We start from the raw sequence: 26,683 nt of genomic DNA on the forward strand, positions 1-26,683 counted from the left end.
CCAAAAAGGATTTTGTTCACTGCACCCCAAAAAGATTGTGTTCACTGCACCCCACAAAGGATTTTGTTCACTGCACCCCACAAAGATTGTGTTCACTGCACACCAAAAAGGATTGTGTTCACTGCACCCCAAAAAGATTTTGTTCACTGCACCCCAAAAAGATTGTGTTCACTGCAGCCCAAAAAGATTGTGTTCACTGCAGCCCAAAAAGATTGTGTTCACTGCAGCCCAAAAAGATTGTGTTCACTGCAGCCCAAAAAGATTGTGTTCACTGCAGCCCAAAAAGATTGTGTTCACTGCAGCTCACACACAGAAAAATGGATGTGGATCACTGACACCTGCCTATCTCCAATCCCACACCACACAGCAATATCGATTGTAGTTTGTAGAACACAGTTTCCCTAAAATTCAGCAGACTCTGTCCCTAACAGGATTGAGAAGAGATCGTAGATCAGGATTGAGTGCAGATTCACCCCACCCCCCACACAGCAATATCGATTGTAGTTTGTAGAAGACACTGACCCTATAATTCAGCAGACTCTATCCCTAAAATGCCTACAACTCGCCCTGCCTAAACACTCCGACCTGTCCCTCAATTCTATCCGGACACAAATGGTTTTTTCCTGCCTATCTTTCCCTAATCAGCAGCCAGCACGTTGATGTGTGCTCTGTCCCTGATATAAGCAGCATAATGACGCCGCTGCGGCTGCCTCGAACTTATAAAGACTTGGTCACATGCTTCAGACGGCCAATCACAGCTACTAAGACATTTGCAGGCATGGCTGGGATGGCTTAAGGCACACCAATTAAACGATTGTTGATTGGCTGTTGAAAGCCCGCCATGAAAAGAGCGCCAAAGCATGCAAAACCCGGAAATAAAACGACCGAACACGGATTTTTACCCAAACATACAGTAAAGTGTCCGTGTCCGTGTTCGGGTACAAAAAATCCAATTATTCGGTACGAACACGAATAATACAGTCCGTGTTCGCTCAACACTAGCTATTACTAGTAAAAAAAAAAACAATAAAATTGACATAAATCTTTCCCGTAGTTAGTAAATGCAATAACTTATGCGCAAACCAATCAAAATACGCTTATTGGGATTTTTTTTTACCAAAAATATGTAGCAGAAAACAAATTGGCCTAAAATGTTAAAAAAAAATAGATTTTTACATTTTTTTTTTTTTTAGAATTTCATATAAAAGAATGTGAAAAATATTGTAATTTTTTCAAAATTGTCGCTCTTCTTTTGTTTATAGCGCAAAAAATAAAAATCGCACAGGTGATCAAATACCACCAAAAGAAAGCTCTATTTGTGGGGGGAAAAAGACGTCATTTTCGTTTGGGTACAGCGTTGCACAACCACGCAATTGTCCATTAAATTAACGCAGTGCCGAATTGCAAAATAGGGTCTGGTCATTGAGCAGTCCTTAAGTGGTTAATGTAGCTGTTGCACAAAATACAATTCTGTATTCCAACACTATGTGTGTAGAAAATGTATTAACCATTTCAGCAACTTTAACGCTTATAATACCTGGGTGCACACTGAAAAGAGAGAGAGTATTTGAACAGTCAGACCTCCCTTCCTCAAAACCCTATGTCAGGGAAAACGGTAGCAAAAATCAAAGCAAATTCTGCCAAGCTAATGACAGGTACTTTGAGAACAGTTAGCTGTGTCTGCTGCTAGCCAGAGACTTGAAGATTAAGGCACCTGACTGAAACTGGTCATTGAGGAAACAGCAATCTCAAATTCATAGTTTACCTGCTTTTTTTTAATTTCCAATTACAAGAGGGCCTTGATCAATCTAATAAGATTGTTTCTGTAAAGCCAGTAAATCCTATGAAAGGATCTGAGGAAATGGCACTGATAAGCATGAGACAAATTATTTTTAATTACCCTATGTTGAGACTATTCACAAGACATAGAACCAACTCCCTAATAGACTCCAGTCTATTGTTTTATAACACAATCTATTGCAGTAATTGGGAGTAAGAGAGATGCACATAAACTGAAATTATAGAGAACAGCAGCATTTTAGTACAATACTCCCACACTGACTGCTGAATGTAGAGATGCAAACCATGGCCTTCATTTAGTACAGTAAATAGCAATACCAGTAACTCATGTCAACCAATCAGTAATTATACTTCAATCCCTTGACTACACTTCAGTGAGGAAAGGCAAAATCTGGTTAATTGTTATGAGTTACTGCTCATCCCTGACTTTTTTTTTTGCGTGGTTAGATAACATCCTGTATAGAGATAAATGTAGCTGAATTTGTGAGACTGTTTTCAGATTTGTGCTGAAAGCTACAGATTTTTAGAGTCAGATCCATGAGTTTCCGGGGACACGGGGAGAGAGTACCCGTGGGATGGTGTTCAGGCGTTTGAGTTTCTACTACATTGTAAGTGTAACCTGTATTATGTGCATCGAATAAAGTTTTGACATACTTCACGATGCCAGCATCTCTCTTTTTTATGAGCATCACCTGGATGTTGTGATCTACAGCACACCCATAAAGCTGTTGATTTGGCGGTCCAATAAGGCTTTTATCACCAAAGGAGATCCTGAAAGTGGTGTATTTTTTGGCTTCTGGTGAGTAGGGGACCAAGAGGGGAGCACCTACTCGTGTACAGAGAGCACCGGCACTTTTTATATGAGCACGCAGCACTTTGGACTTATGTTTTGCACAAAGACTGTCACTTTTTGAGCACGTGATTAATTGAAGAAAATAAGACAACAGTTTATATTTGTTCAGAGTTTGTTTGCCTCACGTTTATTTATGTATATTGGTTGTCACTCATGATACAGTAATTTTGTATAGTAAGTTAAGCACTAGCACTTTATACATAATATTTAATAATAATTTGTTCACGTATTTCTGTGAAGCAGCGCAGGTATTTTTTACACTTTACACATTTTAAAGGTATCCCCTTTTCATACCAGCAGCAGCTCACCATATTTACCTATTGTAATATTAGAGCAATTTTAATCCTCAGCGCTAGCCCATAATAATTTATATCAGGAAAGGAGGAGCTGCATGCTCACTGCTCCCTTTCTTTCATGGCCAGCCAAGTTTCATGTACTTTGGAGGGTCCCCGTGCTATTTTTTACAAAAAATTAATCCAACAGTGAAAAATAATTTTCAGGACATTTTTTTTTTTATTACTAAATGTTAGCTTTGCTGTAGTACATTGTATACATATTACAGCTATACCACTTCACAGGCAGGTTTAAATTGCCCCCAAGCATGTTTTTGCAAGGAATTGTGCATTTTAAATGTTTCACTTCCCACGCAAGAAGTGGGGATGGGTTCCTGTCAAAAACAGATACCTGCTTCCCCCCCAAAAGGTGCCAAATGGGGCACCGGAGGGGGGGGGGATCAGTCAGATAAGCGGACGTTTCACTTTTGGGTGGAATGCCACTTTAAGTCAGACATACTTTTTCTCATATTAACACAATAAGCAGAAGTTTTGGGGTGCATTAGCATTTCAGATGCATTTGCAATGCATTCACATTGATTTGAATGAAGGACAAAAATAAAAGTACTGCAAAAAACACACAGGAGGCACAACCACCTTGTGCATTACCATAAATTATTTTTATTGAATCCACATTAACAAATGAATACTGACATGTGTACTAAAATTAGGAAGCCAAACAGATATGGTCCAGCCAGAACATCCTGGAGACAAATGGTTGGAATGCTGACATGTTTCGGAGGGCATGCCCCTTTCCTCAGAAATAAAACCAAACTTTGACTTTAACTGATCTCAAGCACTATGATTAGCATCCCCCCCGCCCCCAAACTGGTTTCTCCAACTCATAAAAGCATTAAAGGATAAGTTCACCTTTATGGTAAAAATAATAAATGCACATATTTTCATAGAAAAAAAGGTGCATTCCCTTATTTTTTCCTGAAGGAGCCTGGAAAGCATTGCACCCACATAGATCATGGGTGCAATGTGGGCTCCTGCAGACACATCCTCTGGCTTGAAGCCTGTACAGACTTTCTGATTGAAAACTGAAGGACATAAGTGGACTACGAGAGCACTTATCAGTGCCCCTGCAGCCCATTGAAACGACATGCACCTTCTGTCATGGGGGCAGCCAGTACTTGCAGTTTATTTATTCACAGAAATCTGTAAATGAATGATACAGTCGCGTGGGCAGAGCCCCACACAGGTCGCTCTTTTTTCACAAAGTGACAGCAAGTGCAGAGAGATAAGGCCCGTGCTCTGTCACAGGGAGTGTAGGGATCTGGGGGAGAGGGGACAGGAGCTGCAACATGTTACATGGTTCACCCTAAATACAGGTGGAACATGTAACCTGCTCCAAAAGTGTACTTATTATTAAAATTGTATTTATAGCCAAAACATCTTTAAGAATAGAGTGGTAAGAAGTTAGAAGTCGATGTCTATGCCACGGCTCGGTCTGAAGTTCCTTTCATCCTGGTGGCCATTGTCAGCCAAAGCAGGATCTGAGGGCAAATCTGGGGACATCTGTTTGGGTGACAGCTGTCTTAGAGGAGAATTTTCTTTGCTTTAGAGAGATTTCCTCTCACTTCCTCCTGTGTCTATAGGAAAGGAAAATCTCTCCAATGGGACATTGAAAAGGGTTTTAACAGTACCCTATTACCTATTTTCCCTAAAACTAAAAAATGGTTTTGCTACGCATACACTCTAAATATCTTTAATACACATGTATACTGTATTAAAAACTTTTGAAATAAATCATACTGTTTTCAAATTGTCTAACTAAATATAACAGCTAAAATGATTATATGGGCTTTCTTTGACTTTTACAAATCTGCTTCAAATAATGCTGGGGATTAATACCATGATTTTGCTTAAACTTGATAACCACAAATTATATTGGAAATATAAACATGATTAATGGTGTGCTGTTGCACTCAAGCTTAGAAATGTTCAGGAAGTTGTATGCTAGCTCTTTAGCAATATAATAAACTATATATCTTAAGTTTCTCTTCACGTTTTACAGACCTTAGTTCTTATGGCTTTAACTCACTTTAAATATGTTATCTGTTACAGTCAGAGAATAAACCTGCACATTTATGTTCTGCTGAATAGGTCAGTAGTACTCACCTAATTATGGGTAGGAGGAATATTATAAGATTAAGTTCAGGAAATAATATACATTTTCTGCAGAGAGTTTTATTGAATATCTGCTGCTTAACGTTTTTCATTCTTTTCAAAGTCTGCGGGGGAGACAAAATGTCATTAAAAATTAATTTTCTTCTAAAGTAATGTAGGGAATTATCCCAGTTCTAAATTGTGGTATCAGTTTCAATAGAGGAAGCATCATTATTGAATATTTTACATTCATTAGTAACAGGAACTTCATTATTGACTAGAAAATGAAGTAATATGACTATTAAGTATTAGTTGCCATGTTTTTCTTTAATTATAATTTAACCATTTTATAACGTTGGGGTAAGCAATATCTCTAAAGTAAAGTAAAGTAAGTTTCAGATTCAGTTAGGATGGAAATAGAAAATTTGAATAAAAAAGATAATGATATACTTACATTTATTATTTATTATTTATATTTGGATGCTGTTTAGAGCGTAACTCCACTTTTTTTGAGAAAAAAACAATCCCCTCTGGTTGATCTTTGTAACTTGCAACGATTTTAACAAACTTTGTCCATGTGGGATAGTGAGTTTAAAGGGAGTGGTTTCATAGTTATCAATCAGCTGTGCACCTGCAGGACTCTAATGAGGAAAGTGGCAGGATCTTCATCCCTTTAGATATGATTTCCTATTGGAAGTTTTTCACCAAAAATTAAATTTTGTTGCAGGGGATACCAGAATTCTGACTTGTATCTTAGTGTAGACTTCTGGGAAAATTGGTGAGCCAATCACACAAGCAGGAAATAATGTTTCTGGGGCGGTCTGTGCATATTCTGTGTACAGAACAACTCCAGGTAGCCATATTGAATTGCATTTTCAGAAAACTACAGAGCTGCAGATTAAAAAGGAAAGGTCATTTTAATAACATTCAATTGCAATATGACTTGTGTCACAATTTTAAACGCTATATTATTTTTTCTTTATTTGCTATTTTTTTCCCCCACGAAAGTGGAGTTACCCTTACAATAAGTTTTGTTATAACTAGGGATGAGTAAGTGCTCATAGAAAATCAGTGACTTATGTTACCTCCATTTCTGTTTTTGAAGACATTTGTGCCTTTTTGTTGTCATTCATCCCAATAAACTCATCTAGCATCCCATCTGACCCAGGAAACAACTTGCCTATCTCCCACAGCAACCAAACAACAGAAGGAAATCTCTAGAAATCCCCTCCTATATAAAAACCTAGTTCACTTACTTCCCTTGCACATGATTGGTTGAGGATTGATATTCTTTGCAAAGTGAAGTTTCACCATATTCACTAAGCTTTATGGTAAATTCCCTTGCAAAGTGAACAGCCTATTCGCCTTTAGTAAACCAGCCCCATAATTTCCATATACTGCAATGAATCCAAGGGCCAGTTCACACCAAAGAAAAAGCATTATGGCATCTGCACTGAGATGCATTAAAGTGCGTTATTGTAACTCATTTATAGGTAATGCATTTACCTATGTTTTGAGTGTTTTTTGTTGCACTGTGTTGAGCTGCATTATCTTGTAGTGTGGTGTGTTGTGTGCTTATTTCCTTTGACATCACTTCCTTCATGATTGCTGATTGTGGTGTAGAAAAACAAGATAGTAGCTAGATGGTGGCAGAAAGGGGAAGCACTTTTTTTTTTTTTTTGTTAAACTTTATACTGCCCAATAATATGCAGGAGAATTTCATTGCAATGGGATGCACTGTATAGGATTTCCAAAGCAATGTGTTGTGCTAAAATAATGCATCCATCATTTTAGAACAACACAAGGCAGAACAGTACATAGGTGTGGACAACATCAATTGCTGCCAATGTTATTTCCCTTGATATTATGTTGTGGTGGTGTGACCAAGCCCTTGGACAGCTGTATGCAGTTTTGAATAAATGGAACTAAAATATTAGGCTGCATCTTTGCTATAAATCAGCAGTTCTGGATGCATAGTTGGCCAAGGGGCAGAAAGAAATGTTTTGCATGGCTCTGCCCGTAAACATAAAATAGGGAGTAATGGAAGTGGTACAAATAGATACATTCTGCTTTAAAATGCACCTGTGGCCAGACTATGTACATTATTATAATAATATAATATTAACATTAAGTATTAAGCATTTACATTTTTTCAATTAGCAGTGAAAGAACTTCAGGTACTGTGAGGAAATTAATCTTGGAAATTAAAAACAGAGGCTTTATTTTTCATTGTTTATCTTATTTTCATTTTTCATGCATCATTTGCCAGTTCCCTTTTCCAAGATATTGATCAGTGTAATGTTTATTGTTATGCGATTCGGCCCGTGATCCGGAAATCATTGCAAATCGTGGGATGCCCGTGATTTGCAATGGCACCCCAAATGCTGTGCGATGTTGCCACGATTTCCGCCTGCCGAATCGCGGTAACATCGCGCAAACAGAATCACGGGACGCATGATGCACAAAAGAAGCTCTTGTACCTTTTTTGGGCGTCATACGTCCCGCAATTCTGTTTGCTACCGCGATTCGGCAGGGGGAAATTGCAGCAACATCGCACAGCGTTTAGGGTGCCATTGCAAATCACGAGCATTGCACAGGCGTCCCGCTATTTGCAATGATTTCCGGATTGCAGCCTAAAGAAAAAATCCCATCTTCCCAACAGTTCTCTATTTACTTTCCCTTGGCTGTCTATAGTCACATGATTTGATAAAGGGCCACGTCTGAAACGCATTGCCATGACTATAACCTGTTAACTGCTGCTTTCACAGCTTCACCATCACACCACCACATCTGCATTCCATCTTCAGCCTCATTGTGGCTTGTTAGGCCTGGCATTGCTCCATGTTTGGTGATGTCACAACTGGAGCGTCGCCTGTCCACTCTGGCCGCACACACCGGCTTCCCGGAGGCTCCTGTGTACTTGTACAACAATGACCCCCCACCAAATTTACCAGTGACTGACCATCTATCCCATCAGGTGTGTATGCTAAAGGTTCAGCACCTCCTTTAGCCGCTTTTGACTGTCATTCTTCATTCGGTTATTTTTATGGATATTCTGATTTTGCACTTTATGTAATACAAAACATTTTTTAGTCAACTTGTGGCATTGCCCCTCCTACGACTTTCTTGCCACTACAATTTCTTTTGTGATTTTTATTTTACAATCCCTCCCTGGACTTAGAGGAACCCCTTTGTGTTCTTTTATTGCATACCACCATTTCGGGTGCTTTGGTTCCTCCCTAGCTGCAGAGGGGTATTTATTATATTGATTGCCATCCAGTTGTCTTCCATTTAGCGCCTAGACTCTCATAGTTATACATTTAGGACTTTCAGTCAGTCTGCCCTAAAATGGAGTGTACTCTGCTAAAAGTCATGTTTTTGCATGTAAACTGTAACCAGTCTGAGCTTTTTTTTTTAAACAATTTCTGTGCTTACTGGGCTTCTTCTAAGCTTAAAGCATTGATTATTTCTACCTACTGCTGTTGAGTTGTCTCTAGCAGTTAGTAGGAGAAGTAGGGATGAGCTTCGAGTTTGGGTTTGAATTAAACTCTAGCTATATGAGAAAAATGTCAATTATTAAGCTAGTTCATTACCTTAGTAACCATTACCAATGATACACTTTCTGACCTCTGAACTGAACATAGGTGACTTGGAAGAGCCAATCATGGGATTTTTTCAAAGTGCCAGCCCCCTCCCTATGAAAGTCATTGTTCACGGGAGCCCTTGTTCATTGTGTGTTGCAACAGATATTGAAGCAAGCCTAGTGAAGGCAAAGAAAGTTAGTGTTCCTGATGGGTTCTCATTGTTCAAAAAGACCTCTATATGTTTACATGCATTCAGACACCCAAAGAGTTGCCTGACACATTCAATAGACATTTGAGAGTTTTAACAAGGAAAGCTAGAAGCTGTTGCTGACAGCTAAATGAAACTTTTTTTTTTTTTTTCACATGCTGTCCTGAAAAAACATTCCTGTTCTCTCTGTTAGGGGTGGGGGAATGTGATTGGTGCCAATAGCTTCTCTAGTACAGTCAATTGCACACCATTTTAACCACTTTAGGACCTGAGGATTTTCCTGCTTTACGTCAAGGCCACTTTTTGCAACTTGGCACTGTGCGAATTTAACTGACAATTGCGCGGTTGTGCAACGCTGTACCCAAACTAAATTTACGTCCTTTTTTTCCCACAAACAGAACTTTCTTTTGGTGGTATTTGATCACCTCTACGCTTTTCATTTTTTGCGATATTAATAAAAAATGAGCGAAAATTTTGAAAAAATAACAATATTTTTCTAATTTGACAGTTAAAAAATATCCAATATATTCCATTTTTGTCATATATTTAGGCCAAAATGTATTTAGCTACATGTCTTTGACAAAAAAATTCTCAATGAGCGTATTTTTAACCGCTTTAAGACCAGAAGATTTTACCCCATTCCTGACCAGGCCATATTTTGCGATTCGGCACTGCGTTATTTTAACGGACAATTGCGTGGTCGTGCGACACTATACCCAAATTAAATTTATGTCCTTTTTTTCCACATATAGAGCTTTCTTTTGGTGGTATTTGATCACCTGTGTGATTTTTACTTTTTGCGATATGAACGAAAAAAAGAGCGACAATTTTCAAAAAATAACAATATTTTTCAAAATTTTTTATATGAAATCCCCCCCCCCAAAAAAAAAATTTAAAAATCTAAATTTTTTAACATTTTAGGCCAATTTATTTTCTGCTACATATTTTTGGCAATAAGCGTATTATTATACAGATGTCATCTGTATTGTTTTTTTTTTTTTTTTTAACGAATAATGGCGGTGATCTGCGATTTTTTTTGCGGGACTGCGACATTGCGGCAGACAGATCGGACCCTTGACTGACATTTTTGACGCTTTTGGGGGGACCAGTGACATTACTACAGTAATCAGTGATATAAATATGCACTGTTACTGTAATAATGACACTGGCAGGGAAGGGGTTATATGCCTGGTGCTTACTGACGTGTGTGGGGGGAGGGGACTGTGTGACACAGGCACAGATCACAGGTTCAGCTATGCTGAATCCTGTAATCTGTCCCTGCCTGTCACATAGGAGATCCGCCCGCTTTGTTTACACAAGCGGGCGGATTTCCTCACTCGATCCCCGACGATCGGGGAAGAGCGGCGGTGATTACCACCTCTCCTCCCCTGGCCCGACTCCCGCTGTGTCTGAATACAGCGGGAACGAGCCTCCGGCGGCGCGCGTGCACCGCCCACAAGGGGAGGAGCCCAGCAACGTAGGTCTACGTCGCTGGACAGAATAGAGCCACTTTGCCGCAGTACGCTCCATGTGAGCGGTCGGCAAGTGGTTAAAACTTGTATATTATGTTGACTTAAGAATTCTAGATATGATTTTTTTTTATACAGTTACATTGTAACTGTGCAGTGTAATTATGCACATACCATACTTGTGGGATCCCTAAAAAAAACTTTCTGGTCTCAGGGAACCCCTGCTAAAAATGACTATATCTACAACTCATGATATATTAGCGTGATGACCAGAGGGATAAATGCCCCTTACACTTGGGGTCATTGGGAAGAATTACCCCTTACAGACAGCTAAAAAAAAATCAATGTTTTCAGTGGGAACTTATGTTAGAGGCAGGATTTGGTTGTTGCTCAAGGAACCCCTAATAACGTCTGGAGGAACCCTGGTTGAGAAACCCTGCTTTAGAAGGTGGAAATTACTTTAGTAAATTCTGTTAATACAGTGATCTCCTCTAGCTTCTGGGTCCCATGACGAATGGCTGTCCTGCTGTATTATGAACACAGGAAGCTGGACACTCAGCACCATTTAGAGGTCGCTTTGCATCTTTTAAAGTCCATGCAAATGATTGCATGAGGTGGGAAGGCAAGACAACCTCCATTCTCTAAATGGTACCTGTGCCAAGTGGCTAGCCTCCTGTGTTCACAAATTAATGCAGCACAGCAGCTGCTCAGCACAGGACCTGCTAGTGGCAATCACTGTATTAGGAGTGCCTGCTACAATTGTATGGTGCTTCTAATTTAATGCAATGTATCTGTAACCTTGCATATGTTTGCTAAACTGACTCAATTAACATAAAAGGGAAATATACATGTTTATTAGAAAGAAGAATACTGAAACTTACAGTAATGTTGGGTTAAAAAAGATGCTAATGTTACTCCAGCTACAACAACAGCTGTTGGTTATAAATTTGCAGAGCATAAACCTTAGGTGTCCAAACATTGCAGAGTGGTTTTAGTAGAAATTCAGAATTATTTTAATGGGCCTTAACAGAAAACATCCTCTTACAGAGTGAATTCTCCAGGATATATAGTATATTTCAAAAACCTTAAAACCTATGGGAGTATACTCGTTTAAAGTGGTTCTAAAATCTGTTTTTTTTTTTTTAATTTAATGCATTCTCTGCAAAGTAAAAAACCTTCCACTGTTTGTTCCCCTCTCCCCCTCCTTAACACTTATCCTGACTCCTGTATCGATCCAGTGCTGTGTCCGGCTGCAGGTCTTCTCTTTCCTCTCTTCCTGGTCCTACACGCTTTGCTGAAAACTGCGGGAGCCATTGGTCAGTCATATTAAAGTCTAATACACACTATCAGGTTTTTTTTCGTCCAACCCAAAATAAACTGACAGCTCAGGTCAGAGCCACTGTACTAATACTTTGACGTTAGTACAGCGATCTCCCCTGCTGAGCTGTTGTGTTCTGACAGGGGGGCACCCCACCCCCCCCCACCAGAAGACTCTGTTCAGCTCTTTCAGCCATTGGTTGTGACCGCTCATCGGGAACTGGTCGGTTGCTGGTTTTCCAGCATGCACGTCTGACAAGTTTGACTGGCTTCTGTTGGACTGGCTTGCATACACACGGGACAAATTTTGCCCATTTTTTGTTGAACCGGCCGATGTCACGCAACATTCAGGCCATGTGTACAATGCTTAAGTGAGCAGAGAGTAGGGGCAGGGGCAGGCCCAAGCGACTCTGTGTGTGTGTCTATGGACACGCACAGCCAGGCTTTGAGATTGGACATGCACATATGCCCCATAGCAAGCAGCTTGCCATGGGGGCAGGTACAGAAGAGGAGGAGCCAAGTGTTGGGTGGGGAACTCCAGATAAGGAGGTTCAGGGCAGCTCTGTGCAATACCTTTATAAACCTGTTTATTATTTTGTTAAAAAAATATAGACCTTACAATCACTTTTAGTATCCGGTATATTCAAATATTACTGCTATAATTTGTTTAATCATACTGTATATTCAAATTGTTCTATTTTTCACTATTGTAAATAGTTATTTTCATATGGAACCCCTGAGCTTCAGTTCCATTATTTTCATATGATAAAGAACTTCCCACTTGTTTCATGAATTTCATTTTCTTTTCCTCAGTTATCCACAAAACTATTTTGCTTTGTTATGCTCCATGCTGTGCCTGACATCTTATAGCAATCTATATATTCATATTTTTCATCATTGGCTTAATGGGGATGTCTTATTGTAAGACACATCTGTTTTATAGTCTGCATAATTCTGCCTGCTTGCTAGCAAGTGACTTTTTGGAAATTGAATTCACTGATTGGCTGTGTCTTTATGACATCATAAAGGAGCTTTTCTGGGATCCTTGCATCTGAGTCTAATTTGAACAATTTGTATCAGTGTGCTTAAAAGTATATTTTATTAAGCTTATGCAAATTCCTCACAATTTTAAATGGTATGTGATATTTTGTAATATTTTCTAATGTGATCCTTAATTTTTTACACGCCAGAAACAATTTGCTTTTTTTTCTGATTAGGTGTTTCTTGTAGCCATATACAGTGTATTGGGAAATAAGTGTGGATTACACTTGAGCGGATACGCGCAGGATAAAAATTGATTGAATATAAACTATAATAAAAACTTAAATAAAATGATTGGTGCCCACATGATAAATAATTAGAAAAATTATATATGTGGGTATACATCTGTGTAGGTCATATATGTATATAAACCAATCTGTGAATGAAAATAATATTGTGAAAAAAATGTATATCAAACAATTATTTTTACAAAGTGTCTTTTAGAGCCGTTAGTCCAAACAACATGAAGTTGGAAGCTAGTAAGTTTGGTAAGGGGCCACGCTCAAATGATTAAATAAATAAATACGTGTTGTTCATAGATTACATAAATATATATGACATCAATATATTACTATAGCATCATTGAGTCATATATATTGATGTAATCTATGAATATCACGTATTTATTTATTTAATCATTTGAGCGCGGTCCCCTACCAGAGTTACAGTGTATTGACAATGGAGTAGAGGTTCTATTCAACATGACCCTGATGCTCTCAAATTCTGCACATTAGTAAGATGGGTTTCCCCTAAACTGAACATAGAGTTTTAAAGTTCTTTTTAAAAGAATCCTAAATGGTAGAATCAGAAATCGTCATCTGTATTGCCCTATGATATGCTTCACCTGACCTTGTCTATATATCTTCTAAGGTAGAAACCTTCCCCAACCCCTATCATATGTCCAGGGGCCTCAACTTTTACCAAACTCAAAATTTAGCCCCACTCTTCCTTGTCCTTACCCCCACCCAATAAAATTCAACTGCCAAATACCAGCACCTTTACTGTTAATTTGAGTTCAGGCATTTGACAGGTGAAAGACAAGAGGTAAGGCAGTGTAGGGAGGGGATGGAGCTTAGTGTTGACTCAAAGAAGTTAGGTATAAGCCCACTTTATTCATATCATGTTCTTTTTTCTTAATACCCCCATCTCCACATTATTTTATTTTATTGCTATCCCTTTTTTTCATCGCCATTCCAAAAAAGTGTCAAGGAATATCATTGGATCAATGAACTCAGAAAATGCTCACTGCAATAAATGTTAATCACTCCTATATATTGAGGGGAAAACAACCTCAGACAGCATATTGTGGACATTATTTTTTAAAAAAATGTGTATATAAACACAATCACGACTGTTCACATAGCAACAAGATGGAGTGTGCATTTGAATATAGTACTTCATATCGTCTGCATAAGCAACCCTTGACACAGAAAATTACAGAGAAAATAAATTGCTCCAAAAGATATAATTTCATACCACAGATGAAATATTAACACTAACAAATACATAATTAATCTTGGTGATGCTAGAAACTCTAACTAGACTCCTATGTGACTTTTTCAATAATATGTATAATTTAGCCCATTAACAATCCCTAATGATGCTGTGATCAAATTCCCTTTATGAGAAGCACATCTGTTCTAATATTAAAAATCGAAAAACTAATGCATAATTCTGTTTAATTTTACAGATATTCTGTGTTATACCTTTTAAATATTTATTTAAAGATCCAATCATAATTTTAACATATCCTGTACAGTTACCACGATAGACGCAAAGTCAAATGGTTCAGCGTTAACTTTATACATGCATTAATGTTTGATTTACTGCATCAAATAAATATATATGCCAATGTCTAATGCATTTATTATATGAGACTGTATATAATGTACACATGGACACACATTTGTATATTTATATATATATATATATTTTTTTTTCCCTATCTATCTATATTTATATATATATATATATATATATATATATATATATATATATATATATAACCCATACACATATATATAACACATACACATATTTCCTATGTGAAAAAGTAATGTGTACTATATTTCCAGATACTTTAGATTTCATTACAGTGTTTATTAGAAGTTATATTGTCTTTCAAGAAGTCTTCAGATATCAATTTTGTCCTTGCTCTTCACAGACCAATTGGCTGATCGAATAAGAAGCCTGTGAAAGCTGCAAGTAAATTAATAGCAGGGGATGTGCCCTACGAACATGCCTGGCTGCTCTCGAAATTCTTCTGAAACCTGAATTATTTGCTCTGAGATAGAAGCTGTACTCATGCCTCTGTGAGTCAATTCTATGTAACAGCTGCCAATATTTTTATACCTGAGAGATTTGCTTCATTCTTTATTATTGCTCAGAAATCAATACTCCCATTGCCCTCACAAAATGCTATACAAGCACTATTGGCATTTCACTTGACAATGAAGGGTATCAACATCAATCTCAAACATTGCACACTTCACTAAGCCGGCTCTACTTCTCTGTAGCATACTTATCTCCTATTTTTGTCTTTTATTTATTTATTTATTATTTTTTTTTATTTACATGATAATATTTGGTATTACAATGCAACTCCGCTATCAAGAATATTTCCTGAAAAAGAAGATAAAAAGAATATCTTTATGATGATGTCAGCTCTGTTCGCCAATTTGGTAAGAATGATTTTTCTGTGCTCTGTCATTTTTTTTCTTTTCTTTGCTTTCTAAAAATGATATATATTCTTAAAGGCCATTGCAGGTTAGCTTATGCTGCCCAAAGAAAATGTTAGCCACATACTATATTCATGCCAATAACAAGTTCCTTACCTACAGTAAAAACAAAACATTGCTGCAAAGATGACACCACTGAAAACCATCCCATTGGCAAAGCTGTGGCTTGGCCCTTTTTTTAATACTTTAGAAGGTTAGTTTCCCTTTCCACAAAACATGAAAAGGTGAACTAATGTAACTCACAACACCCTCTCCAACCTCTCCAGTCCCTGCTGCACTTACCTCCTTGGATGATCATATTTCACTGCCCACATTAGTTGATATAGTGCTCTGGTCATTTGAAAGTCACTGCACCCCACTCCATTCAGGAACAAAGAGGACACAGAGAGATTATCATTGGTCAGCTGGGTCAAATGTCAAAGCTGACCAATGCCCACTCACTATTGAGAGCATTATGATGCTACACAGCTTCTAGGCTGTGTACTGTATTTTTTAGATGACCGATCCACTGCACTGACCGGCATGAGCTGCAGAAGGTAATCATCAAAGCAGATTAGTGCTGCATGGACCAGAGGTTTGGAGAGGGTATAGTGAGTTTGTTTACCTTTTCACTTTTTGTGCAATGGTAAACTAACCCTTTAAGTACCACATCTTCAAAAAGATATGTATATTGCTCAAGTAGCTAATCTCAGGCTCCATTGTGCAATCCCCAGGTACAGGTCTGTCTTGTTGCACTTAAGAAAACCAGCCAGAAAAGCAAATGAATCACCATACTTTGGGCAGCAGCCAGAGGTGACCCCAAGGCTATTTTTTTACTATGGTGCTCAGGATATAAGTGGGGGAGCTAAATCCCCAATTCTGAATCCAAAGTTATAAACAAAACAAACATACCATATTGGTAAATGCTTCGTCAGGATTTGAAATGGTATAACAATACTGTGTAGTGCAAATATTGCCTAATTATGCTACATACTAATTCATTTGAAGGGCTTTTTGATTACTTTAGTCTTTTCTCACCAGAACCTGCATGGTTATACTGACTAGTTGGGTTCCAGAGCCATATCCATAGAAGCCATTGGTTCCATATACAGTGTTGATGGTCCAAGAGCCTGAAAATGCTATATGTAGTATAGAATAGGTTCCTTCTCTGCTTTTGACTTATGAAGGGTACACGCTATGAGGGCTGAGGAGCTTGCGAGGACCACACTGTACTTACTATGCAATGTTAGTACAACAATTTCCCCTCTGAGTTACCGTGTTCTGACAGGAGGCCCACCCCCTCCTCCCACCAGAGCACACAGGTCAGCTGTTTTTCCAGCATGCCCATTCACCAGTAGCCCATTCTGTCAGACAGGCTGCTGTACACACGGGCGGAATGTCAGTTGGGTCAACAGAAACTTATTAGACCTGTCTGTACCAGGTTTTAGATCCAGTGTCTGAGTTGGGTAGTAAACACCAGTCTATTTTGGCCTTGCAATATATATTAAGCATCACATGCTGCTATTAAGGTGGATGCTGCTGAATCTCTCGTAATCATCTCTCTAGGTCCCCTAGAGAAGGTTTAGGCAAACATAAAAATATGTTGTTTAACCATAGATTTTTTTATTGAAGAATTGAAAAAAAAAAAGTACAGTCAGTGATGATATTATAAATAACAGTCACAAACAAATGCCATAAGGATGGTGGTACAATAAAACAAAAGATATTTTATGTCAACTCTAACAGTACTCTTGGAGGTCTTTGACGTACCATCATATGTACACATCAAATATGCAGTGCGGTTCACTCTGGCCAAGCATTATGGAAGCAAGAAAGATTTGGTGTTCCTTGTGAGAGAAATTCTATAGGGGGTCTGTGGAATCTAACACAAGGAAATTTTTATTTTACCAAATTATCTGATGCAGTCTTCGATGTTGTGTTTACTGCTGAAGGAATTTATAAAGATTTACTTTTCATGGCTAAGAGGAGTTGTGAGGACGAGCACTTAGAAGGAGCAAAGATTATTCCACATTATAAGGAAAGAGTTTTTTGTGGAGGTTAAACATGCACTCACTTTTGAGCCAGTAGAGAACATTTCCCTTTTAATTAAAGTATTTTCCTCAAATGGGAGAGACCTTGGCAGAATTCAGAATGAGTTTGCTGGTATGCACCTGTTAGTTGTAAACTTTATGCCCTCCAGCTAGGTTCACATTGGAGAAAATCAATGGGGATATATTCTTTGATGGCATCCCTATTTTCTGCAGTTTAAAAGAAGCATGAGTACAAAAAAACTGAAAATTGTATCATACTTATCGGAATCTCCCTTTCCCAGTGCCTATCCATGGTAGCATACCTGTGATAAGCTCCACCTTGAGCTCCTCCCTCAGGATCAGGGAATATTATAAAAATAAAGGTTTAAGATACCCCCAGCATTCTCCATAGTATAGAATACCGAGGATGTGAATGTATGATGCCATGGATAGGCACTAGGGATGATCGAACGGTTCGGGTCGACCATCGGTTCGACCCGAAAATTGGCTGTTCGAGGTTTGGCCGAATTTAGAACTTTTTGCCCAAAAAGTTCGGAATTCGGCAACCAGTCTTGACCAAAATGCAATGGGACAGGAAATGGGCCATTAGCAAAAGCCATTGAGGGGGCAGGAGAATGCTAGGAATGTGATTGGAGTGACTAGGGGGTCCATAGACCAATCATTAGTGAATACGCCCCCCAGTATATAAGATAGCCCCCGCCAAATTTCTAGCATTGTTATACAGGGACATGGAAGAGAGTGGAAGCAGTTCGTGGACTTCTGCTACAAAGTGTCATTTAGCATTTATAAGTGTGAGGAAAGGGATATCTAGTGTAGTTAGGGTGCTCTTTTACACTTTAGTTAGCTTTAATTTATTCAGTTTCTGTAGGGAAAGTGTTAAGTGTAAGGGGACCGTAGTGTAGTGTAGGGTTAACTGACAGTGACTGCTATGGAAGGGTGACAAAACCCTTCCATATCAGGGTGACCGCTATAGAGAAAAGCTAGTTTCTCTGAAGTCACTTTCGCTGCAGTAATATGGCTTCGCCCCCGTCAGCATTCTTCTTGGCTGCAGGCGTCTATAGGGATCTTTTGAGCACATGTTTGGAGTCAGGCATGACATCTGAACATGTGTATAGGGGGTATATATATACACACCCATGTATGTATATATACACCTGCACATATATAGGTGTGAAAGGAGCAGAAAAAACTACTTGCGCTAATGAAATAATTAACACCAATATAGTTATGCTCCTATCACACCTATATATGTCTAAGTGTAAAATACATATAAGTATGTGAGTATATATACCACTATGCACAAGTTCAGATGTTTTGCCTGCCTCCAAAGAACCCAAAAAAATGCCCAAAAAAACGCTAGCGTAAAAAAAAACTCCCTCCATCAAACAATGGCTCCTACGCATCGCAAGAATAGCTGAGATGGAGGAGCTTATTTACATTGCGAGAGACACCTCTTCTAAACATTATAAGAAATGGGCTTGTTGGATCCACTTCACTTCCACACCTGAATACGCCCGCCTCTGTAACTGAACTTCTCTGTTCACCAATTCTTTCTTTTAACACACAAGTTTACCACCCTTGTTGGTTCAGCGCGGGACCTACCCCGACCTCTCTTGCCGTGGCTGACCTGACGTTCACCTCAAATGTCTTCCTCTCCCCTACCCCCACCCCCTCCCCCCCCCTTTTTTTTCTCCTCTCTCCCTCTACTATTCCCCTTTCCTTTCCCACTTTTGTGCCTTACCCCAACCCCCCCTGGTGTCCTTTTCATTTCTCTGCTTGCTGGGTGCATGGTGCCCCCGGGCAGGCCCGGCGGGCACGCCACCCCTTATGAGCTCAGCGCATCGATAGCTCGGACTGTGTGCTCTTGACAACTCCCGCTTTCCCGTCCCTGGGTGCCTCGTGCCCAGGACATGGGCCCTGACCTAGACCTTACCCTTCCTGTGACATTTTCTCCGTGTAGAGTTTCTATGCTATCATGAGCCCCCCCTTCTTTTCATTTTTCTCGATTTGGTTGAAAGCTTTGATGAGGCTCTGTCCTCGGACTCTAGAACCCCTACAATGCTCGGTTCTTAACTGGTGATTGTGACAGTATTCACCGTCAATGGAATGTAAAGACAGATAAGTAATGGTTTGGATTGCTTCATATTTTCCAGCAATATCTCCATATAGATATATTAAGATTTATTCCCATTTACCATGAAATCTGTAATTCCTAAATGCTGTGTATATTACATAGCTTTCAATGTCAGAAAGGTTTTCCTTTTGTAAGTGCTAATGACCTTCCATTGTTCTGTCTGTCTGCCTTAAGAGAAACGTATTATGGGATGTATGAAGATATGTGGATTGGATGCTAAGGGGAAGGGGGGATTGTCCCACATTGTATATTTTGTACACTGTATGAGAGTGTAAAACTCTGTTCCTATTGGATGGTGAATATTATGTTCAGTCTTCAACAAGGTCCATCTGGGTGGTAACCTTGTGGGTGAAAACTGTATATAAGTCTTGTTCAATAAAGTTGTTCTAGAGTTATTTCACCCTCAATCTAGAGTTCTGTCTCTTATTGGGGGAATCTGCTGCAAGGGATTGCTATGGTCTTCAATACTCCTTTAGAGAATCACTGAGCTCTTGTAAGAGCTTGTTCTACTGCACTCTCTGTGGAAAGAGAGGTTCACCCACAGGAACCTGGAGCCTTGTCGGAGGTCCAGGGTGGATAGGAAACGGTGAGACCCTAACCAAGCTGCGGCGGTTCGTGGGGTCTGAAGTGGTTACGGTGTCTGGTAGCATCTGTCAACGGAGGTACCCAGTCCGGGGTGCCCTGTTCCGTTACAGTGATCTTGCTGTTGGGGTTTTTTTTTTTTTACAATGTGCTCTTTTTCTTCTGCTACCTCTACCCGTGTAAGGTCCCCACCTACCCTCCACAATTTCCGATTCGGATAGTTGTCCTCTGTTAGCTATGTATATCTCTGATCCTTTTTATGACTTTGGGTCCGGTTACAAATTTGTTTTGCTAATGTTTGTACACTTTTATATCTTAATACAAATAAAAATGTTTTGGATAAAAAAAAAAAAAAAGCAGGTGACTCTTCTGTCAGAGAGGCAGGGAAAGATTGTGTGATTCAGCTAAGCTGAATTACCGATCTCTCCCACACAGTTAGTAAGCACAATAGGGAACACATTTAACCCTTTGATCAACCCCAGTGTTAACCCTTTCCCTGCCAGTGTCATTGATACAGTAACAGTGCATATTATTTAGCACTGATTACTGTATTAATGTCACTGGTCCCCAAAAAAATTCAAAAATGTCAGTTAGGGGTCTGATCTGTCCGCCGCAATGTCGCAGTCCCGATAAAAATCACTGATCACTGCCATTACTAATAAATAATAAATAAATAAATAAATAAAAAGTCCATAAATCTATAGTTTGCAAACGCTATAACTTTTGCGCAAACCAATTAATATACACTTTTTGGGATTTTTTTTTTACTAAAAATATGTAGCAGAATACAAGTTGGCCTAAACTGACAAAAAATATGGATTTTTACAAATTTTTTTATTGGGAATGTTTTATAGCAGGAAGTAGAAAATATTGTGTTTTTTTTTCAAAATTGTCGCATTTTTTTGTTTATAGCACAAAATCTAAAAACCCCAGAGGTAATCAAATACCACCAAAAGAAAGCTCTATTTGTGGGGGAAAAAGGACATCAATTGTATTTGGGTACAGCGTCGCACAACTGCGCAATTGTCAGTTAAAGTAACGCAGTGCTGAATCGCAAAAAATGGCCTGGTAATTAAGGTGGTAAAACCTTCTGGAGCTGAACTGGTTAAGAAATGGGAATTAACTCTTTGAATTCTTTAGAGGAACTTAATTTTCCTCCCAGCTGATGGCAAGGAATAGCTGCCACTTACTCAGAAAGTGAATCCCTAATGACCTGCTTTAACAGATCAGCAACCTGCTGGTATTCGGATTCTCTTTCAGAGGCATAGCCCCTGAAGCAGATTCTGCAGACTAATTTATCCAGCAAAAGGGTAGCTTCCCATGCTCAGCATTTCTTGGGCCTGTGATTTGGGGAGTGCTAGGAAAGCTTTCTTTTTGTGTAAGCTCATCCCCCATTTGATCAATGTCTCAATCTGGAGGATCGATCATGGCTCAGACTGCCTTCGTTGGACTCTTCATGTCACCCGGATATCCCCTTAGACTTCTTCTGGCATATAGGGCTGGAACAAAAAATTACCAGCATTAGCAAACTCTATTTTTTGTCAAGTACTTACCTAACTGAAGGTAGTTATCTTAGAAGTAAATGAGGGTCTTGATCAGGCGACGATTGGCTCATCTTGACTTGAAAGATGTCAGAAAGAACAGCTAAAAGAGAGCTCAAGTGTTGAATGTCTTCACAAAGAAACAGAAAAAAAAAGGGGTGTTTGGGTTGGCTTTTCTGGTCCACTTACCAGAAATGCATGTAAGCAGTACTTCCAGGAGCTCCCAGCAAAAGCAACCTCCTCCATGAGCTGAAGGATGCCTTACTGAAGCTCTTAGGATTAAGTAGTTGAAAGGAGTGGAATAGTAACAAAAATCCACCCCTTTCAAAATAAAATTTGAATAAGGGCAAAGAAAAAGGGCAAAAAGGCTGATTTGCCCTTAGCAATGATGTCTACTGCGGCTTCTAGCCACATCACCGTGTGCCGCACGGTGATGCTAGGATCTCCCGCCCAGCCAAATCCCACTGAGTTCTGGACGCGGAAGCATGTGCAGACCATGCTAGCCATTGACAGCAATAATAATAGCCGGTGTGGAGCGCGTGCCAGCTGCTACAGGAAAGACTGACTGAAAGGAGGTAAACAGGAAAACCAAAAAGGATAATAAGAAAATGAAAAGAATAGAAAGGAGAAACTAATAGAAGCTTTGTGGGACACAGAAAACACAAGGTGCTGCAAAAAAGAAGTGGTGGGGTAGAGGGGCAGAAAGAAAGAATCTTAAGAAAAAGTAATACTGACCAGTCCTGCTGATGGGTGAAGAACAATCTACAGTCCCGTCCAGCTCTCCTAGAGTAACTGCCTGTCTCCTGGAATCTCCTGCATGCTCTTGAGACTGTGTCGGGAGACACAGCAAATATTCTGGCAATGGCACATATTGATGTGCCATCCTGGAGGAGTTGGACTGCCTGTGAAACCTCTATAGGCTCCAGGTCTCGCCTCATGCTACCAGTAGTGACACTGACCCTAGCCAAATGCAAAACATGTGAAAAACAGTCAGTATAGATGAGTAGTAAAAAAAAATTGTCAGTGGCCTCCACCTGTCAAACCATTCTTGTTTTGGAGGTTGCCTCATTGTTGCCCATCTAGTGCATTAACACCAAAGCAGCTGAAACTGATTAACTACTTACAAAATGAGGTTGAAGGATTGTAAGATCCTTCAACCTCATTTTGTTTCTCGTTATAGGGATGGAGACGCCGGGAAACACCAGCTTGGGTCTCATCTAAAGTCCCACCTAGTCCAATATGTTTAAAGCAACCAGGGATGGAGACGCCTTGCTTACAGCTTGGTGCCTCATCTAAAGTCCCACCGTGCGATTTTTGTGCGTTTTTGGTGGATGCAGTTTTGATTTGACCCTAGTGTTTTCCATATACAGGGATGGAGACCAATAGCATGACCTGTTTGTCTCATATAAAGTCCCAAAGGAAATTAGGGATTTCAAAGGCAGTGTGCTTTACAGGCCATGCCCCATACATAAAATCCCTTCCTATCCATATACTGCATCCACCAAGGGGATGGAGGTGTAATGCTTTTCAGCTGGTCTTTTCCAGTTTGCACCATGGTTATATTATAACCTAATTATTTGAGCTTTTGAGACAACAGCCAGTCGTGCATGGGGATGGGTTGGGGGAGGTTGGGCTGTCTCCCTCTCACCTGTTCCCCATCCACCCATTAGCGGCCATGTGCCTCCAGTGTGAGGACACTAAATTAAGAGTGTAGGACTGCAGATTTAAACAGGGTGCCGTGAAGTGGCTCTGCAGCTTTCACATGCATTTGCAAATGTGTGTCAACTAAACCCCTGTTCTTTGTACCAAGAGACAGGTTTTATTTGGTTGGTGACAGACTGGAGGGTGAGTACATCAGACTGGGGGCTGGCTGACTTTCATGCACCTCTTACAATCCTTCAACCTCATTTTGTTTCTCGTTATAGGGATGGAGACACCGGGCAACACCAGCTTGGGTCTCATCTAAAGTCCCACCTAGTCCAATATGTTTAAAATACTGATTAACTACTTAACTGACCAGATCAATATCCAATATACTTTCAGAGGTCTTTTCTTAGGAGTCGTTGTCGATGTAGCTCCATCCTTCTTTACCCCTCTACACCATCTCGGGCTCCTCTTGACTAATTTATAAGGTATTGGACACCTGTTTCACAATATTAAACATTACAAATTGACAAATGCTTTTATGACCATTTACTCATCATGCTTTATTAAGTCTGTGGATTATTCCAACCACTCCCACTCCTACTGTGATGTGTAATTGCTCCTAACCTACATATATTATTACTATATGTTATCTCACACCGTAAACCCTTACTTTGTATTGTATTAATTTGCTGTTTTGAATCATTAATAAAAAATGATTGAGAGAGAAATTAACCTATTATTAATAATAACAATAATAATTTATTTTGTGAGCGCTTCCAAACCCTGTAGTAAATCAGCCTTAATGTCTTGACTTTTAACCTTCTGCAATCACTTGTAACTTCATTCCTAACCTGTCCCCTAATACTTAACTTGGTCCTTACACCTCACTATTTCTTAAATCCTTAACTTAACAACTAAAATTAACCCTTAGGCCTCTTTCACACGGGCGTTCCGTATGTCCGTATATCACCCCATCCATTTGCGGGTGATATACGGACATAATGCATGTCAATGGGATTGCCGATGTCAGCGGATGACCATCCGCTGACATCCAATTTGCGTCCTTTCAGTTCTGTTCTGTTTTTTGGAACGGAACAGAACCCTATTTTTCTTCTGCCTAAAAAATGGAAAGGAAGCAAAATCGGATGTCAGCGGTGTCATCCGCTGACATCCGCAATCCCATAGACATACAATATGTCCGTATATCATCCGCAAACGGATGGGATGATATGCGGACATACGGACCGGATGACACAAGTGTCATCCGTGTCCGTAAAAAAAAAAAAAGTGCCGGAGCAGATCGAAATATGGTCCGCTCCATGTGAAAGAGGCCTTAAACTCTGGGCAGAAAAAAAATTTCATTTAGGTATATTCCCCAAGAACCACAAAGAATATAAATCCACTTTGTGAGCACTAAATGCATATGCAAACACAATTATTACCTTGTAAAAGTAGTGGTGACAGCATTACTGTGCTGCACATAACCTATACAGAGAGCTGTGGGTGGGACCCAGCAGGCCCACCTACTACAGGGTGCCTGTAGAAAACTACAGGGGTAGAGTTACAAGACCAGTTACCCTGCAGAAGGAGACCACCAATATTTAAGTAAGAGTACACATGTGTCTTGTATTTTGAAAATAGTTTCTAATCCTATAGTTCAGCTTTAACTTTTAACCTTTCCATTTTTCTTCAAAAGAACTGTGACCACCATATGGGCTATAAAATGTTTATATATTCTACAGGCATTAAATATGATTTTTGAACAAAATCTCACTGACTTCCATAGTTGCAGTCACTGTGGAGTAATTCATCCTCTAAGTTTGCAACCAAAGCTTCTCAGTTTACTTTCACTTATTCTCTATGTAGCTCAGCTCCCTTATGTCAGCAGTGAGTTATTAGCCAATGACCCTTCTAATTTTACAGAGCAGATGCAAAGGGAGAGGAAAAAATGAAAATCTGGCCCAAACACGTTCTTGATTGCATTGTGAAATTTGGGGATGAATTGCTACACAGTGCTTGCAACTACAAAGGTCAGTAAAGATTGATTTTAACAATTATTTACTGTCTATTATTTATTTATTACAGGTACTTATATAGCTCTGTCAATTTATGCATCTCTTTACATAAATATTGTACATTCGCATCAGCCCCCACCCTCAAGGAGCTTACAATCTAAGGTTCCTAACTTACATTCATACATACACATACTAGGGCCAATTTAGAAAGGAGTCAATTAACCTATTGTTATGTCCTTTAAGTGTGAGTGGAAGCTGGAGTACCTGGAGGAAATCCATGCATGTACAGGGAGAAAATGCACACTCCAGGCAGGTAGTGCTGTGGTTGGTATTTGAACTAACAACCCTAGTGCTGCTAAATTAAAGTGCTAACCACTTAGCCACTGTGCTGCCCCAAAATATATAAATACCACTGGGATTTCCCTGATGTTGTTGACCAAATAGGGTCATGTCCATATATGATCAGTGACGTCACCCAGAAACCAACCAATTTGCTTCTTTTGTGGTAGTGGGGACTAGAAGATGGCATTCAGGCGGATTCAAGCAACAGATTCAGATGTGTCAATGGGTATTTTTTTTTCAGTGGGCATTGGGCATTGTGATGTTAATGTACACCATTAAGTGGTGTGATTGACAGTAAATTTACATTAAGAGAAGGTGTAGCACTAAAGCAAATCACATCAGTCCTAATATGATTTGTGAAGAAATCAGATGATCAGGCAGATGAGTGAAGACCACCACCAGCAGACACAAACCACACTGCCTCTTACCCTCCGAATGATTGTAATGAAGCATTAAAACATCCCAAAGCGGACTCAACCAGTCTCCTTATTCAAATTGATAGTCCAATCCGTGTTGCAGTAATAGTATCTCCAAATGCTCAAGCTTCCAGGGATAAGTACTCAAACAAGGTCCCAGAAATAGAGAAGATACTCATAGAGCAGTAAGTTCAAACATCCAAATTTTATTGATAAAAAGAAATGATATACACTCACATGAAGCAGAGTATCATCAGCGCATGTACAAATCCGGTTTAACCAACCGCAAAGATGGCCTCTGCGTCCTAAAGCGCGATGACTTCACACGTCCCAGTCCCACCCAACGCGTTTCATCAGCGATGACGTTGTCAGGGGGCGTGCAGTCGGAGGGTAAGAGGCAGTGTGGTTGGTGTCTGCTTGTGGTGGTCTTCATTCATCTGCTTGATCAACTGATCTCTTCACAAATCATATTAGGACTGATGCGACTTGCTTTAGCGCTACGCCTCCTCTTAAATCTATGTT

The sequence above is a fragment of the Pelophylax lessonae genome (genome assembly GCF_965119305.1).
Source record: "Pelophylax lessonae genome assembly, chromosome: 1".
NCBI lineage: Eukaryota > Metazoa > Chordata > Amphibia > Anura > Ranidae > Pelophylax > Pelophylax lessonae.